The 15,835-nt window shown below is 46.1% G+C and overlaps 1 pseudogene; it reads left to right on the forward strand.

Annotated features, from left to right (window-relative positions):
- Nucleotides 1-1,741: 1,741 nt before the first annotated feature.
- LOC104654340 lies at nt 1,742-12,955 on the forward strand (annotated as a pseudogene).
- The last annotated feature ends 2,880 nt before the right edge of the window (nt 12,956-15,835 follow it).

Raw genomic sequence — 15,835 nt, forward strand, 5'->3', positions numbered from 1 at the left:
CCTCACCAGGGTCACCTCGGGACAAGTCCTCAGTGCCCTCCATGCTCCCCACACGGACTCTGTCAGGTCCTCCCTGACCTGGAGGCCCCCAACCTGACATCATTCCCTTTGCAGGCAGCTCCTGTCCCACACACCTGCTCCTTCCCTGGGATCAGCTAAAAAGACATCTCCCAGGGCAGCGCTGGTGCACGAGACGCCACACTGGGCGCACTCCCCCCGTGACCTCCCTCCATCCTAATCAACTCTTTCTGTCACTGCTCCCTAAATGCCCGCCCCTGCTCCATCTCTTCTGTTTTCTGGGGCATCCCAGGCCAAGCCTAGTGCTGACACAGAACAGCGGCTGCCTGAGGGTCCACAGACTCTCCGGGAATCAGTCAGGCACCCTGTGACCTGTCTGCCTGCTGCACCCTGTGGGGTACAGAGTGCGTGTGATGGTCACACACAGACACCATCCAGGATGTGGTCATCTACCCCCGGCTGACCCTTGGGAAGACAAACCTCTTCTGTGTCCCAGTCAGGAGAAGGGGGTATTATTGCTATTTGCTCCCAGAACACAACTCACCCCCACCCGCCCTCTCAGGGGTGAGCAGCATCCCTCCAGACAGGCTCTCTGGCGACTGCCTGTTCCTCCTCTAAAGAGAGCAGCTTGGCCAGGTCAAAACCCTCAGGACATACCCCTGGGTATGTCAGCACATGGAGGGCTGAGCCCATCATGACCACAGAGTAAGTCGGGATGAATCTCTCCAGCTCTGAAACCCTGCTCTGTCCCAGGCTCCCTTCTTGCATCGCAATGAGCCATATTCCACGTTGTTCCTGGGTAACACCCCACTTCCTCCTGCACCACCACAGGGAAGGTGTGGTAATCACAGAATAAACAGCTGGACAGAGAAGAGAGGACACCAAAGATGGTCAGGAACAAATGAGAAATCCTGAGCTCCAGTTCAGCCACAAGACCCCAGGGAGCAATAGAGTGACTGAGAACCGTCCCTTTGACCATGGGACTCACAGCCCCCACTGAGCAACCACCACAGGCCTCTCCTCCCAAGAGGCATGACAGAGTCACTCTGCACAGCTCCAGGAAGCATAGTTTCCTCTGGGACACCCAGGTCCTGAATATCCATCCTTGGAAGCTGCAGCCAAGTGAGACACAATTAAAGAAAGGAAGGGTCCCTGTCACCAAGCGACACACAACTCACCCACAGCACAATGGGGTGTCCCTGTGACAGGGACCTGGTGCAGCTCCAGCCTCCTGCATTGAAGGTGAGAGCCAGATGGGGAGGAAAGAGGGCAAAGGACGTGAATGTGCACCCAGACCCAGACCCATGGGGACAACAGGAGCCTGAGGCCCAGGACTGTGCTTCTCCAACATACAGGGTATGTGTGTGACTGTGTGTGTCTGCGTGTGTCTCTTTTGTGTGTGTGTTTGTGTTTCTGCATACAGTGTGCATCGAGGTATGGTGACAGAATCACTGCTGAAAAAGACAGAGGCCTCCACAATTCCCAGGGACCTGACACACAGACAAAAGGAAAAAGAGAAGGAGGGACAAGGAGGCAGGACTGAGAGGGGAGGGAACAGAGAGGTGTCCTGGGCACAGACCCCACCCATGAGCCTGAGAAGTGCTCCTGCCCCGGGAAGAGGCTCAGCACAGAAGGAGGAAGGACAGCACAGCAGACAGCCTTGCCCAGCAAGTTTCTGGATCCCGGGCTCATCTCCACAGAGAAGACGCAGGCAGCACAGGCCATGGGGCCCCTCTCAGACCCTCCCTGCACACTGCACATCACTGGAAAGGAGCTCCTACTCACAGGTGAGGAGAGAACTTCCTGGGAGAACACAGGAAGAGGAAGCAGAATGATTGGATGGGGTTTCCTGGAGAGGATGGGGTTCTAAGAAATAAAAGAAGCCAGCACTTTGGGAGGCTGAGGTGGGCGGATTGTGAGTTCAGGAGTTCAATACCAGTCTGGTCAACACAGTGAAGCCCCGTCTCTACTAAAAATACAAAAAAATTAACCAGGTGTGGTGGTGTGCTTCTGTAATCCTAACTACTTGGCAGGCTGAGGCAGGAGGTTTGCATGAACCTGGGAGGCAGAGGTTGCAGTGGGCCGAGATGGCGCCACTGCATGCCACCCTGGGAAACAGTATGAGATTCCATCTCAAAAAAAGAAAGAAAGAAAGGAAGGAAGAAAAAACAAAAAACAAGAAAGAAGGTTCTGTTGGATCCTAGATAGGGGAAAATATACCAGAGAGGGACAGGGGCTAAAACAGGAAAATCACATTGAACCGGAATCGATAAGAGGTAGGAAAATCTCAAGTGTTCTGTTTTCCGGGTTAATCAGCACTGGACACCACATTTTGTAAAATGATAATAATAACTATTATCAGGTGACACTTCAAATGAAAATATAAGCAGGGCATGAAACACTGTCCCTAGCAAAAAACCTCTACAATTGGGGAAAGAATAAAAGAAACAACCCAGGCATGGAGGGCCCTGGGAACTCTCACATCTACAAAAGTCTGCAGCCTGTCCCAGGCACTGAGGTGCAACCAAGATCATAAAAGTCCCTGTCCTCATGGAGCGCACGCTGTCATGGGGAGGAAGACAGACATGCAAAGAGATCTAGAATGTGAGGTCAGGTGTTGACAAGTGCTCTGGAGGGAGCAGAGCAGGGAAGGTCAGAAAGGGAAGACCCAGGGTCTCTGAAGGAGGTGTCAGGAAAGAAGTCTAAGGATGCCCTGATGTGAGCAGGACCTGAGGGTGTTTTGGAGGGAGCCATGAAGATCCCTGGGGAAGGGGATTCCAAACAGAAAAATGCCAAGGTCAGAAGGGTTGAAGGAATGGGGGTCATGCTGCTGACCTTCACCCAGTAGGATAGTAGGACACACACACATACACACTCACAAAGGGGTGTGCGTGTGTTCTACTGTCCTAGTGGTGTGTGTGTGTATCTTCAAGGCTGATGATTGAAGAGATCTTCTCAGGACCCAGGGCCCAATGCTTTCACCCCCATACATAGGTCTCAATATTGACCGATGCTCTCTCCACCTCCTAGCATTACTTTTAATCTTCTGAAACCGGCCCACCACTGCTCAAGTCACGATTGAAGCTCAGCCAACCAAAGTTTCTGAGGGGAAGGATGTTCTGCTACTTGTCCACAATTTGCCCCAGAATCTTACTGGCTACATCTGGTACAAAGGGCAAATGATGGACCTCCACCATTACATTACAGCATATACAATTGACACTGAAATGATTATACTTGGGCCTGCATACAGTGGACGAGAAACTGTATATTCCAATGCATCCCTGCTGATCCAGAATGTCACCCAGAAGGACACAGGATCCTACACCATAAAAATCACAAAGCGAGGTGATAGGATTGAAGGAGTAACTGGACATTTCACCTTATACCATGAGTGATTCCACATGATCCCTGGGTGTGGGGGGGCCGGGGTCACTTCTACTTTGCACACACAGGATTGTCAGACCTAGACTGTGCCTGTGTCCCTCTCTGCATTATGTTCCATGTTAGAGTTTTGGCATTTAGTGCAGGACACACACAGAGGAGACAAACTTCAGCAGATCAGAATTCCTTTACTGCCTCCAGACCCTGCAGACACTTGCTGCACAGGAAGGACAGTCTGATGGGGGGTGCTCAGCAGGAGGAGATCAGTCTCAGCCAAGCACCTCATGCCCTCTTCATAAACTTGACCCTGAGAAAGACCCTGGAGAACTGACTAGAGCTTTGCCTAAGAGGTCCCTTGAGATACTCTCAGAGAAGCTCAGTCCTAGAAGCCTCAACCCCAGACCCCTGTCCCTAAATCCTTACTCCAGATAAAGCTGAGGAGCCTGTGTCAGGGCTGGGTTGTGGCAGGGCTTACTGGGACCAAGGATTTACCAGGTGTCTGAGGACTGTGTCTCCTGGAGCTGCTCACCAGCCAGGGTTCAGGCCTCAGAGCCTCGTCTAGGCAAGGACAGAGCTTTCTTCACCAGAGACTCAGAGTGGAGAGGACAGAAAGACAAGCTTTGTAGGCCATCAGCCAACTGCCTTCTGAGGCTTAGGACCCTCCACAGAAAATATAATGTCCCCAGAAACAGAAACAGAAGAGAGACAATGTACTTGGCAGCAGCTTATCCACAGGGATCAGACCTAAAGGTGTTCTCTCATGGAAGTGAATAATAATAAATGCTGTTTGTGTGAACACCTCCACTGTGCCAACCATTAGGTCAGGTGACTGTGAATAATTTAAAATTTATTCACTGATAGCACGAAAAGTCACAGTCCATTTGCCAGTTAGCTTATTTGACTGAGAGAAAACTGAGGCACAGGAAGGCACAGTCACTGAACCAGAGTCACACAAACACAAAAGGCAGATCAGGGTCACATGAGGTCTGTCTGCAGCCACAGGCCCATCCTCTCCTCCACCAGAAGTGAGGGCTTATTGGGTTCCAAGGACCCCATAGTCATTTATTGGCTCAAATCCTCGCTTCTTAGGCATCCAAACCTCAGAGGAGTGAGAACAAATGCTCAGCTGATTAGTCTGTTCTCCAGAACTAAATCACCTGCCTCAACTGTCAGAGTCAGTGCAAAATATGTCCAGTCCCCCCCCTCAGATCTTAAGCCCTATCACTGAACCTCAAATCCTGTGTTTCCCAAAGTGTCCATGTCACTGGCATGACAAGATAAAGGAGAGGAGCTTGTATTCTTTCCCCACTCACACCCCCCACCAGCTCAAGTCCAGTGAGAGACACACACTCAGGTGCTCTCACATAACAAATGAAGGAATTGAATGAAGAAATGAATGATCCATAACCTCTTTAGAGACTGGATCTCAGATGTAGAATCCTAGGAGGTTCTAGTCACACCTGTTCCTTCTCCTTCAGAGGCTGACGCCCACGTTTCATCCCCCCACTACCTCTTGCCATTAAAGACACCCTACCTCATGTAACTCTGAAGTTCCTTGGGCACTGGAGGGTTTTCAGGGCTCTCTGGTCCTGGACTGTGGAAATGGGGACACCTAGTCCCTGGGGTCTCTGAAGTCACTGTAGCCCCCACTGTTCACTGCCATGCTATCTCTGCCTCTCTCTGCTTCTCTGTGTCCCTCATCTTCCTCCCACTTCATTCTAACTGGCAAGCCCTGTCCTGCACAGCTTCTTCCTGCACCCCTAGGCCTTCCCCAGACACTCCCTCTAACTAGGCTGACTGTCCTATTCCCTTCCTGCTAACACTGTGGAATGGCCCATGTCCCAGGAAATGGGAAATGCACAGAAATCACCTGGAGTTGCCACTCCTGCCAGGCTTCATCTTGACCTGGTGTCCCCAGGTCACTAAGAGAATAAGCTTCCACTCTATGCCAATCCAGGGCTCTTTCCCTTTGTGAGGCAGGATCCAGATGGTGATTTGCAGTAAATGAAGATTTTAATGACTCCAAGTCTGCCAACAGGAGGACAGAGATTTATTATTACTCAAATCAGCCTCCTTAGTGGATCAGGGGTTAGAGATTTTCAAGCATAGTTTCAGGGGCACAGGACTAAAAAATGGGTACTGCTGATTGTTTGGGGATGGAATCATGTGGGCGGAGGGAAATGATCTGTTTGTGCTTGAATATGACTATAGGTGGGGACCACATGACTGGCTGAGCCCCTAGTCATGAGTATGGATGAGATCAGTGGGTTGCCAGAATGCAAAGAATGAGAAACATCTCAAAAGACCAATCTCAGGTTCTACAATAGTGAGGTTATCTAGAGCAGCAATTAGTTACAAATTTTGTAAACTCTGACCAAATGACATTTGAGAAGTCAGGGATTATAGAAACTGTGCCTATATTTCAGCAGAATTCAGTTCCCTCCTATAATCTTACTCTCATGGTCTTCACCAGTTTTACAAAGACAATCCCTGGGCAAAATAAGGATATTAGTTTTAGGGAGGAACTATTATCATTCTTGCTTCAAAGTTAAACCATAAACTAAATTCCTCCCATGGTTAGCCTGGCCAATGTCCAAGAATAAGTGAAGACAGCCAGTATGAGACTAGATGCCAGATGGAGTCAGCCATGCTAGTTTGCTGTCACTGTTGTAATCTTTGCACTGACTCACCAGGGTGTCATAGGCTGGACAGGACTGCTGTCTCCAAAGCCCATGGGCTGATTTCCCCCTTTTCGTTCGTGACTGCATCCTCAACCTACTATGGCACTCACATTGTCCAGTCACTTCCTAGAGGCTTCTGGTTTCTTGTCAGGCATATAACAAGCTTCAAATTTGTCACTCAGTTCTAAGAGTAAGTATAAACCTGAACAAACTCAAAAGTCAACAACTCATTAAAATTCCTCAGAGATGGCCAGGCACAGTGGCTCACGCCTGTAATCCCAGCACTTTGGGAGGCCAACGCAGGCGAATCACGAGGTCAGGAGATCAAGACCATTCTGGCTAACACGGTGAGACCCCATCTCCACTAAAAATACAAAAAAATTTAGGCAGGCGTGGTTCCGGGCACCTGTAGTCCCAGCTCTTCGGGAGGCTGAGGCAGGATAATGGCGTCAACACAGGAGGCGGAGCTTGCAGTGAGCCAAGATCGTGCCACTGCACTCCAGACTGGGCAACAGAGCAAGACTCCATCTCAGAAATTTTTTTTAAAAAAAGTTCTGTTAGAGAAATGAAGAATGCTTTTGATGTTTACTGGTAGAATGCACACAGCTGAGGAAAGAATCCCTAGCTTGAGGATGTGTCAATAGAAACTTCCAAAACTGAAACAGGAAAATTCAAAAATAGTGATGGTAAAAAAAAAAGTGGAACAACATATTCAACTTCATATTTAACATTTTGTATTGACAATAGCAATTTTTAAATGTTGTACTTGTGGGACAATGACCAAGGCTGTAACATACATGTAATGGGAATACTGGTGGTTTTGGGGACCTGTTGGAGGTGGCCAGGTGGGTACTATCTGGTGGTTTTACTGCCTGTGCAACATATGATTGTTTCCTCATGATGATGCCATTTTCATAAGTTGCGGTTCTTCGTGTGGGGGACACATGAGCCATTCGCGTCTCACTTAGACTCTTCCTAATTCACACAAACTGAAACTCTAGTTGTATTTCCTGAGGTTGAGAGAAAATGAAGAAAGCATTTCGCATACCTGTTTTGGGCTCTTCTCCATTTTTCCTAACTCTACACAGAAATTAGGAACAGGGAGCTCTTTCTATATTTACTAACATAACACACATCACTTCTTTTAATTCAGCATCATTCCTCCCTTTATGTAATTGACACACTGACCAGTTCTGTCCTTTTAACGGGACTCTCTCTACTAAAGGACTTACTATTTTCAAATCATCTTTGGCATCTTTCCTAGAGCATAATGTGATCCTGCTGGAATTCATGGCACACCTAACCCTTAATTGGGTATCAAGACAAATACTACTACCAGAAATTGATCTTAGATGTTTCGACCATCAGTAAAACTTTCCACTTATGACAACCTTTTAATGTTTCCTCCAAATCTTTTTTTGTTTTGTTACTAGAGTCAGAACATAACATGAGTTCTAAACTCCTGACAACATTTTATGCAAAAATTACAGTATTACAAATTGAGCATCCCAAATCCAGAAATCCAAAATCTGAAATGCTCCAGAATCCAACACTTCTGACCACTGATGTGACGCTAAAAAGAAGTGCTCACTGGAGCATTTTGGATTTTAAATTTTTCAGATGTGGGATGCTAAACCAGTGCATCTACTGCAAATATTCCAAAATAAAACAGAAGTTAGACATCCAGAACACTTGGTTTTAAGCTTTCTGCATATGGAACACTTTATCTGTATGAACTATAGGCATGAAGCTGTACAGGAGATCCCTTGAACCTCTTCATCCTGCATAACTGAAAGCGCACACCCATGGAACAATGCCCTATTCCCCCAATCCTAGATCCTGGAAACTACTATTCTACTCTCTGATTCATTCTGGAATCCACTGAGATGAGGTACACAGAGTAGTCAAACTCACAGAATCAGAGAGTAGAACGTCTAATGACAGAAAGCATCTGCAAGATTTCTTCCCAAATATTGGTCTAATAGTCACCAAACCCATATGAGGGCCAGATTTCCACCATCACTTCAAGTTCGCCCTTTCCACCAATCAGTTCTGCATTTGCAAGCATCCACATGTATTTCTAGAAAGATACACATGGTAATCACCTGCCCTCTACAGGGGGAAGGGAGCACCATGGACACAGGACAGGGAACGTGGTCTTGGTCCAAAGCTATCAGCTCTTGCCTGTCGCCTTCACTCTTTGTAGGTCATCCCTTGGACTCTGCTCTATCTTTAGAGGTCACTGGCTCAAGTCAGTCACTATGAGACAGCTGGGAAAACTGCCCCAACTTGTGGCTTCACTGCCTGATGACTGAACTGACCTCCAGGCTTGATTCTGGTCTACCCTGTGTTATTTCTGCTGAAGTACACAATAAAAAGGCTTCCCGGTACCCAAAGGGTTTAAGGACAATGGGAAGTTCCATCATCCATCTCTAGGATGTCCTTGGAAAGGGAAGCTGCAGAGAAAACATACCTTGGGGGGCAAAATAAGAATGAAACCAAGAAGATTCCAGCACTGCATGCTCCAGGTGAGGACCACAGGGTGGGCCAGGCAGGCAGTTGGAGAGGGAGGGACTCAGAGAGGCACCAGGAGCTGTGACTGCTGGTCCCGTGTCTTTCCATGACCTAATACTGCTGCTCAATTCACACTTGAGAAAGTCTGTGCTTCTCCCACATAAAGCAGGCAGCCTCACAATCTCTGAGCCCTCAGATTGCCATGCATCTGTCTTTTAACACAAACACCTGCCATGGGCTTTTAAGGACTGGGGTGAGCTGAGAGATGGGAAAGGCCATCCCTGATTGAAAAATGTCTTTGGAGGCATCAAAGGTGCAACACAGGGCAATCTTCTCTCTGTTATCTGCACAGTGGAGACTCCCAAGCCCTTCATCTCCAGCAGCAACTTAAACCCCAGGGAGGCCGTGGAGACTGTGATCTTATCCTGTGATCCTGACACTCTGGACGCAAGCTATCGGTGGTGGATAAATGGTCAGAGCCTCCGTAACAGTCGCACATTGCAGCTGTCCAAAACCAACAGGACCCTCGTTATATTTGGTGTCACAAAGGATACTGCAGGACCCTATGAATGTGAAATGAAGAACCCAGTGAGTGCCAGCCGCAGTGACCCAGTCACCCTGAATCTCCTCTGTGAGTATCTTCTGTTCCTCTGTGAGCCAGGCTGCCATCCCAAATACACATGGCCAGAGGCCAGGCCTCCCAGTCCCTCTCCGGTCCAAGTACGGAGAATTTTACTCCTGGACATCAAAGCTGGCCTTGAGTACTAAGAGTAGGCTTAGCCTTGATCAACAACGGGAGAGAAAAGGCTGCTCCTGTCATGGGAGAATCACGGTCCACAGCTTATGATGGGAGAAACGGGTGTATGTCTCAGGCTCCAGATCAGTGAACACAGCAGGGATTTGGCTGGGACTTATTCTGACTTAGCTCACAGGGTCACTGTGGCCCTTCCACAGACCAGGATTTTCCCTTCCCTCTGACAACATCACCTGTGACTTTCTTCTATTTGCTCCAGATGGCCTGTATGCCCCCACCATTTCTTCTTCATACACCTATTACCATACAGGGGAAGTCCCCAAGCTCTCCTGCCTCACAGACTCTCACCCACTGGCAGAGCATTCTTGGCTGATTGATGAGAAGTTCCAGAAATCAGCATAAGTGTTCTTTATGCCCCAAATCACTAAAACATATAGAGGGGTCTATGTCTGTTTCATGCATAACTCAGCCACTGGTGGAACAAATTTCATAATCAAGAGGATCATAGTCCCTGGTAAGTGGATCCCTGGAGCATTGGCAATATGTTTTCCAGTGAAGCCTATCTGACTATCAGGGAAGAGCCACGTGCCCTCTGCAAAGAGAGAGGGAAAATCAAAATTCCAGGACAGGGAATATGTTTCCGCTCCAAAACCACCAGCTTTTGCGTGTACCCTTCACTCATTTTAGATCATTCTTTAGACTATACACTAATACACTATACACTATAACTATACACTATACACTATAACACTATACACTAATTAGACTAATGGAAATTCAGAAAAGAATTTCCATTCACATTAACATCAAAAGGAATAAAATATTTTGGAATAAGTTTAACCAAAAAGGTCTAAGGGTTATACCCTGAAAACTACAAAACATTACTGAAAGAAATTAAAGACGACAACAATACACGGAAAGACATTTCATTCTCATGAATTGGAAGAATCAATATTGTTAGTAAGACAATACTACCCAAAGTGAGCTCCAGATTCAACACAACCCTTACCAGAATCCCGGTAACATTTTTTGCAGAATTACAAAAATCTGTCCAAAATCTGACCTGAGAGGCTCTTATTAATGATGCCCACAAGAGAGACACTGAGAAAAAGATGCAACCATGAAAAGGTGGAAATTTTGATGACATAGAAAATAGCAATCAGACTCTCTCACATCCCAAAGCCTTCAAAAATATACGAGTGCTGCATGGCCAGTATGGAATTGCCAAAAAAACTAATCACCAAGCTAGAAACGTGGTGAGAGGAAAAAAAAGGGGGGGGCAAGAATTTATTTGGCTTATCACCTCCCACTTTGGCGTACTAATCTGATGCTGAAAAGAAATGTTCACTGGAGCATTTCAAATTTTGAATCCTTCAGATTTGGGATGCTAAACCAGTAACTATACGACAAACATTTCAGAATCAAGAAATGTCAGAAATCCAAAACACTTTTTGTCCTAAGTCTTATGCATAAAAAATACTCAATTTGTGACAATTGTAGGCATCAAGCTGTACAGCAGATCTCTAGAATCCCCTCGTCTTGCATAACTCAACTTGCACACCCATGAACAACTTCTGATTCTCCCCAATCCCAGCTCCTGGCAACCGGCAGTTGCTTCTCAGATTCATTCTGGAATCCACTTACATGAGGTCCCTAGAGTAGTCAAACAAATGGAATCGGAGAGTAGAGGGTCCAATGAAAGAAAATATTTGCAAAACCTCTCCAAATTTGTCTCATATTCATCAAACACACATGATCCATGAGTACCAGATTTCCAGCAGTTCATTCCCACCCTTTCCACCAGTCAGTTCTGCATTTGCAAATGTCCACATGTGTTTCTGGAAAGATCCACATAGTCCTCACCTGTCCTCTGCAGAAGGAGAGGAAACTTAGAGAACCCAAAACAGGGAACATGGTTCTGCTCCCAAGCCACCAGCTCTTGCCTGTCCCCTTCGCTCTTTCTATATCATTCCTTGCACTCTGCCCTATCTCTGGAGGTCACTGACTCAAGTAAGTCATCATGAAACACCTGCAGAAAACACCTGCCCGACCTTGTGCCTCCACTGCCTGATGACTGAACTGACCTCCAGGCTTGACTCTGGACTCCCCTGTCTTATTTCTGCTGAAACATCCAGTCCCAGGCCAGGCTGCTCAGTATCTTCAGGATTTCAGGACAATGGGAAGTCCCATTATTACTCATCTCCAGAATATCCTTGGAAATGGAAACTGCAGAGAAATCACATCTAGGGGGCAAAGTAGGATGGAATTTGGAAGGGGCACAGCAGTTGCACATTCCAGGTAAGGAATCCAAGGTGAGCCAGCCTGCCAGCTGATTAGAGAGGGACTGGGAGGGGTACTTGGGCCTGTGACTCCCAGTGATGTGTCTGTCCATGACCCAACACTGCTGCTCAATTCACACTTGAGAAAGTCTGTGCTTCCCTAAGACAGAGCAAGCAGCCTCACAGTCTTTGAGCCCTTAGATCATCATGCATCTGTCTTATGACACACGCACCAACTGTTGACTTTCAAGGACTCAGGAGGGCGGAGACGTGGGGGATGCCAACTCTGATTGAAGGATGTCTGTGGAGGAATCAAAGGTGCCACACCAGACAATCTTCTCTCTGTTGTCCACACAGCAGAGCTTCCCAAGCCCTACATCACCAGCAAAAACTTCAACCCCATGGAGAATTAGAATTCTGAAGCCTTAACTTGTGAACCTAAGACTCAGGGCTACACGTACATGTGGTGGGTAAATGGTCACAGCCTCCCTGTCAGTCCCAGGCTAAAGCAACCCGGTATAAACAAGATCCTCATTGTACCCAATGTCACAAGAAATGACACAGGAACTTATGAATGTGAAATATGGGACCGAGTTGGTAGCACCCGCAGTGACCCAGTCACCCTGGATGTCCTCTGTATCTTTGTTTCCTCTGTGGGCCAGACCACCAGCTTAAACCAAAACGAACAGAGACCAGACATCTCAGTCTGTCTCAGGTCCAAGTACAGACAATTTTATTTCTGGACACCTGAGCGGGACATGACTCCCTGCCCTGGGAAAACCTGGGTAGGCACAGCCTTAACCAAGAATATAAGGGGAGACGATGCTCTTGTCATGGGAGACTTGGGGTCTACAACCTGTGATGGGAGAAACAGGTGAATACCTCAGGCCTTGGCTCAGTGAACACAAAAGGGGTTTGGCTGAGACTTGAGGGTGTGTCTTGGCTCAGGGGGACACTGTGTCAATTTAAGAGACCAGGAGCATCCCCTTCCCTTGGATGACATCACCTGTGCCTTTATTTCCTTTACTCCAGATGGTCCAGACGTCCCCAAGATTTTCCCCACATTGATCAACTATGGTTCAGGACAAAACCTCTACTTGTCATGCTTCACGTACTCTAATCCACGGGCACAGTATACTTGGAGGATAATTGGGAAGTTTCTGCAATCAGGACGAAGGCTCTATATCCCCCAGATTACTACAAACCATAGTGGGCTCTATGGTTGCTCTGCTCGTAACTCAGCCACTGGCAGCGAACGTTCCACATTCGAGATGATCAGAGTCTCAGGTAAGTGGATCCCTGCATCATTGGCAATAGGGTTTTAGGTGGAGTCTATCTGGCTTTCAGAGAAGAGTCAGGAAACATTTTTATTCACAGTCTGTGTCCAATGGGCAGAAGCAAATCCTAACTTCTCCTCTTGAACCCTCACAATTTGTCTCTACAGACTCTTTTCTCCTTGTTTTCCTGTTTTCTAATGGCTGACTTTGTGTCCAGTCTAAGAAGGGTAGGGAGGGGGCTTTTTCAGCCCTGAGCCCTGTGTTGGAAGAGTCTTCACAGAGGAAAAAGAAGGAGAGTCCTCAAGGTCACGTTGCTTCTCGCTGTCACCAACACATCCCTTTCTGCCGCGTCTTTGTTTTCTTTTACCTACTCCATGAGCTACAAGGAACATCTGAGGCTTTGAAACAAGCTCACTCACATTTTTCCCCCAAATGAGAGGAGGAAGACCCTTGGATGAGAGAGGAGCAGCTCAGACTGCTGACTGCTCTGATTCAGGCTTCTCCAGTGACTGGCCCTGCCTGACTCCACCTAGGGTGGGACCAGCATGTGTGGAGAAAGAGTCCTGGTGGCCTGTCTTGAATTCGGCTAAATCGAGCTGCCAGGTGAAGTGAAGCCAAGGCTACAGGGAAATAAGAAGAGAGGGAGCCTTGGGGCAGACTCTTGAGCTGTGTCCTGGCTCTGAAGTCACCAGTTGTATGAGGCTGTGCGCACAGCACGTGGGACACAGCACAGAGGACAGTGAGTGATGCACACTTGGAGAAATAGGGAGATTCACCTCTGGGGCTCTGCATGGCAGGAAAGGGGCAATGCCACAAAGAGTGTATTTATAGAGTGTAAGACTACCAGGACACTTTATATATATCTATTATAAGACTTATCATTAACTATTTCTAAGTGTGCATTAGTGTTGTGTAACCATCACACTATCCATTTTCAGAACTTTTTCCTTTTACCATATTAAACCTCTGTACCCAATAAACAGTAACTCTCACTCCTTCTCCCCCTAACCTTTAGCATCCACCATTCTACTTTCTGTCTCTACATAACTGGCTATTCTATCTTTTACAAATGGAATTATATAATAATTATCCTTTTGTGTCTGGCTTACTTCAGTTAGCATAATGTCTTCAAAGTTAATCCATTTTGTATGATGTATTGACTTTTATTCCTTTTTAAGGTTGAATAGCATTTTTCGATGTATAGATATGCCTCATTTGCCTACCCACTTATCTTTCAATGGACTTTTCCATTGTTTCCATTTTTTGGCTATTGTGAGTAATGCTTCTCTGAATATCAATATGCAAATATTTGTTAAAATTTCTTTCAATTCTATAGGCAGTATGTCCAGAAGTGGAATTGCTGGATCAAATGGTAATTTATTGTTTAATATTTTGAGAAACAGCCACACCAATTTTTACAGTGGCTATAACATTTCCCATTCCCATCAGCAATGCACTAGAGCTCCGATTGTTCCACCTATTTGAAAAGACTTGTTTTGTGTTGCTGTCATTGTTGTTGTTTATCAAAGCCATCCTAAAGTGTGTGAGGTGGTGTAACACTGTGGTTTTGATTTGCGTATCTCTAAGTATTCATGACATTGAGGAACTTTGCATGGGCTTATTGGATATTTGTATATTTTCCTTGGAGAAAACTCTATTTTAATCCTTTGTTCTTTTTCTTTTTTTTTTTTATACTTTAAGTTCTAGGGTACATGTGCATAACTTGCAGGTTTGTTACATATGTATATTTGTGCCATGTTGGTGTGCTGCACCCATCAACTCGTCAGCACCCATCAATTCATCATTTATATCATGTATAACTCCCCCAATGCAATCCCTCCTCCCTCCATCCTCCCCATGATAGGCCCCAGTGTGTGATGTTCCCCGTCCCGAGACCAAGTGATCTCATGGTTCAGTTCCCACCTATGAGTGAGAACATGCGGTGTTTGATTTTCTGTTCTTGTGATAGTTTGCTAAGAATGATGGTTTCCAGCTGCATCCATGTCCCTACAAAGGACGCAAACTCATCCTTTTTTATGGCTGCATAGTATTCCATGGTGTATATGTGCCACATTTTCTTAATCCAGTCTGTCACAGATGGACATTTGGGTTGATTCCAAGTCTTTGCTATTGTGAATAGTGCTGCAATAAATATACGTGTGCATGTGTCTTTGTAGTAGAATAATTTATAATCCTTTGGGTATATACCCAGTAGTGGGATGCCTGGGTCATATGGTACATCTAGTTCTAGATCCTTGAGGAATTGCCATACTGTTTTCCATAATGGTTGAACTAGTTCACAATCCCACCAACAGTGTAAAAGTGTTCCTATTTCTCCACATCATCTCCAACAACTGTTGTTTCCTGATTTTTTAATGATTGCCATTCTAACTGGTGTGAGATGGTATCTCATTGTGGTTTTGATTTGCATTTCTCTGATGGCGAGTGATGATGAGCATTTTTTCATGTGTCTGTTGGCTGTATGAATGTCTTCTTTTGAGAAATGTCTGTTCATATCCTTTCCCCACTTTTTGATGGGGTTGTTTGTTTCTTTCTTGTATACTTGTTTGAGTTCTTTGTAGATTCTGGATATTAGCCCTTTGTCAGATGAGTAGGTTGCAAAAATTTTCTCCCATTCTATAGGTTGCCTCTTCACTCTGAAGGTAGTTTCTTTTGCTGTGCAGAAGCTCTTTAGTTTAATTAGATCCCATTTGTCAATTTTGGCTTTTGCTGCCGTTGCTTTTGGTGTTTTAGACATGAAGTCCTTGCCCATGCCTATGTCCTGAATGGTACTACCTAGGTTTTCTTCTAGGGTTTTTATGGTATTAGGTCTAACATTTAAGTCTCTAATCCATCTTGAATTAATCTTCGTATAAGGAGTAAGGAAAGGATCCAGTTTCAGCTTTCTACTTATGGCTAACCAATTTT

The sequence above is a fragment of the Rhinopithecus roxellana genome, chromosome 12, assembly GCF_007565055.1.
Source record: "Rhinopithecus roxellana isolate Shanxi Qingling chromosome 12, ASM756505v1, whole genome shotgun sequence".
In the NCBI taxonomy this organism is placed as follows: domain Eukaryota; kingdom Metazoa; phylum Chordata; class Mammalia; order Primates; family Cercopithecidae; genus Rhinopithecus; species Rhinopithecus roxellana.